General features: G+C 39.0%; 1 pseudogene; it reads right to left on the bottom strand.

Moving 5' to 3' along the window:
* Positions 1–2,379: 2,379 nt before the first annotated feature.
* On the bottom strand, positions 2,380–2,498 carry LOC115214618 (annotated as a pseudogene).
* Between the last annotated feature and the right edge of the window lie 1,088 nt (positions 2,499–3,586).

Below are 3,586 nucleotides of genomic sequence, written 5' to 3'. Positions count from 1 at the left end.
TGCATAAGTTTGCCTTGGAAAAAAGAAAAACAAATTAAGCAACAAAGAAAAAGACTGACTCCTTGCCGCCAACAGAAATACCATCTCTTCAATATGTTCTGATGACTATAGGTGCTGTTGTTGTTGTTGGTGGTGGTGGTGGTGGTGGTGGTGGTGGCAATGGCAGCAGTGGCAGTTGTGGTGATGGTGGTGGTGGTGTTTAGGTCCAAGTCAATCCTGGTTGAATAGAGATTTAGATGATCAAAAGCATTCCAGTTGTGACCACCCAATCTGTTTTTTTCTTTTCTAGGCATTCTATCCATAGTCATAGAGAGTCCAAAGTGTTTTTTGTTCAAATAGGCATGTAGTTTTGAAGGACAGTTGGAGGCAATCTTTAGCAAATTGAATGCTCACATAGAAACTCTAACTAATCCTATATGCTGTTATTGTTTAACCCTTGGTCAGCCCTGACCCAACAGACCAATAATTAGAGGGATACCAGCCATGACTATCCCCTCTTTTTTCCATATCTACAGGAAATGCAGGGTGCTGCAGTATCAAATGTGCCAGTACCATTAGAGTAAGGTATCATTTGAGGAAGAAGATTTGGTTGCTATTTCTTGCATATTGAATGACCACATAGAAGCTCCTTCATTGGCTCACCACAAGCTGCAATGTTATTAATAGCCATATTGATTTAACAGCTATGTCAGAAGAAGCTAGGATTATATCTCTATTATTATTAGCTGATGGCAATAAAGAAACAGCCATTCATATGATATGCTGGATATCCCATTGGCCTGCAGTGATTGGTTGACCTGTGTGCAATGTCAGCAAACCAGTATTACAATTAGCATATGCCTAGTTCAAAGTTTAAATGTAATCACTGACATTGCCTTTGTATGTATGTATTAGTGAATGTTAAAGCAGTATTTGCTTGTCTATGGTTTTGTAATTCTATGAGTACATATTTGTATGTGCATGTGTGAGTATGTGTGTGTGAGTATGTGTGTGTGTGTGTGTGTGTGTGTGTGTGTGTGTGTGTGTGTGTGTGTGTGTGTGTGTGTGTGCGTATGCATACACACATTCATGTTATAGATTACAATCTCTTCTTTCCCATGCTGTCTTTCACTCTCCACACATGCATACGTACACACACGCGCACACTCACACACACACACACACACGCATATGTAATTTTAAGAGCGAGTCTCAAAGTGGATTCTTTATAAATAATGGATTCAAATTTTGATAAAGGGCCAGAAATTTTTGAGGGGAGGAGCAAGGCAATCGCATCGACCCCAGGAGCTGGCTGATGCTATTTTATCAACTCTGATGGGATGAAAGGCATAGTTGGTTTCTGCAGAATTTGAGCTCAGAACATAAAGTGGGGCAAAATTGAGCATAGCATTTTGTACAGCATGCTAATAGTTCTTATTTCTTTACTAACCACATGGGGATACACACAGAGGGGACAAACAAGGACAGACAAACGGATTAGATCGATTACATCGACCCCAGTTTGTAACTGGTACTTATTTAATCGACTCCGAAAGGATGAAAGGCAAAGTCGACCTAGGCGGAATTTGAACTCAGAATGTAGCGGCAGACAAAATACCGCTAAGCATTTCACCCGGTGTGCTAACGTGTCTGCCAGCTCGCATGCTAATAGTTCTGCCAGGTTTCCACCTTAAATACTGCTATGAATGATAGCAAGTAATATAATATATTCTGTAAAGAAGATTCAGTTTCATATCTACAGCTAGCCTTTGCCTCTATTTTGTTTTTCCTGACCAATAGTTTTTATTAATCCAATATATTACATGCTATTATTTATGGCTGTATCCATTACAGGACTCTTTTGATGTTGAAGCTTCTACTTTTGCATTTTAAGTGTGTGTGTGTGTGTACGCATGTGTATGTGTGTGTGTGCATGTGTGTGTGTGTGAGAGAGAGGGAGAGAGAGTGTGTGAGTAGATATAGATATATTCTTTTCATTCTTTTACTTGTTTCAGTCATCTGAGTGTGGTCATGCTGGAGCACCACCTTTGGTCGAGTAAATCAACCCCAGGACTTATTCTTTGTAAGCCTAGTACTTATTCTATCAGTGTCTTTTTGCTGAACTGCTAAGTTATGGGGATGTAAACACACCGGCATCGGTTGTCAAGTAATGTTGGGAGACAAACACAGACACACAAACACACACACATATGTATGTATATACGATGGGCTTCTTTCAGTTTCCATCTACCAAACCCACTCACAAGGCTTTGGTCGGCCCAAGGCCATAGTAGAAGATACTTGCTCAAGGTGCCACTCAGTGGGACTGAACCCGGAATCATGTGGTTGGTAAGCAAGTAACTTACCACACAGCCACTCCTGCACCTAAAAAGTGTGAGATGCTTACAGCACCTAGGTGTCCCAAGTGGTCACTCATCTAAGTACTCACTAGGTTCGATGTTGCTTAACTTCGGTGATCGGATGAGAACTGGTGCTTTCAATGTGATATGGTCAAATAAATATATTATAAACATACAGATACATATATCTATAGAGACACACACACACATATATAGATATATCTTTTAACTTCTCTTTGTTTCAGTCATTAGGCTGTGGCCACGCTGGGGCACCACCTTGAAGAATTTCTAGTCAAATGAACAAATCTCAGTACTTATTTTGTTAAGCCTTGTACTTATTCCATCAGTCTCTTTTGCTGAGTTACAGAGACAGAAACTTCAAGATCTAAAGAATTTTGTAGTATCGATTCACAAACTGTTGTGGGTGACAAACAACACACACACACACACACACACACACACATATATATATATATATATATATATATAGTGGTTGGACAAAATAATGGAAACACCTTAAAATTTCAAACAAATTTATTTTAATATAGAGTAGGACCACCTTTGGCAGTAATTACAAAATGAACTCTGTGAGGTAAGGACACATACATATTTTTTTAAATTTTTGTTAAGGTTAAGTTACTTGAGGTTGTTGATTCGTTCATCTACCTCGGAAGCTCTGTACAAAATGATGGAAATCTTGATACAGAAATACATCTGTGAATTCAAAGCACAGCTAAAACATTTGGTTGCTTGGAGTCATGTGTTTGGTGCCATTGACATATAAATAACAATACAAAGCTGGCTCTTTACAAATCCTTTGTCTTACCATTCCTGTTGTATTCTTGTGAAACATGGATTTGTTATAAGAGGCATTTTAAATTGATGGAATAATTCCACCAAAAATCCCTTCATCGCATTTTAAATATTAAATGGAGTTCCTTTACTCCAAACACAGGTGTCCTTGCATCTGCAGGCATCACCTCAATTAAAGCTATGATTTTGAGAAACCAAATGAGATGGTGTGGCCATATTGTTTGAATGGCGAATGAACTCATGCCCAAACAGCTGTTTTATGGTGAGTGTGCAGAGAGGTAATACTATCAGCGTAAACCTAAAGAAAAGGTTTATGGACAGTGTAAGGACTATTATGAAGTCACTTGGAATGGATCCAGTGGACATAGAAGCCCTTGCTTCAGATGGCGAACAAAAGTGTGGAGTGGAATGAAATCATTTGAAGAGGCCAGGAT

This window comes from Octopus sinensis, linkage group LG7 (assembly GCF_006345805.1).
Source record: "Octopus sinensis linkage group LG7, ASM634580v1, whole genome shotgun sequence".
NCBI lineage: Eukaryota > Metazoa > Mollusca > Cephalopoda > Octopoda > Octopodidae > Octopus > Octopus sinensis.
Note: the sequence above shows the minus strand (reverse complement) of the source record. Positions and strands in the feature narration are given on the sequence as shown.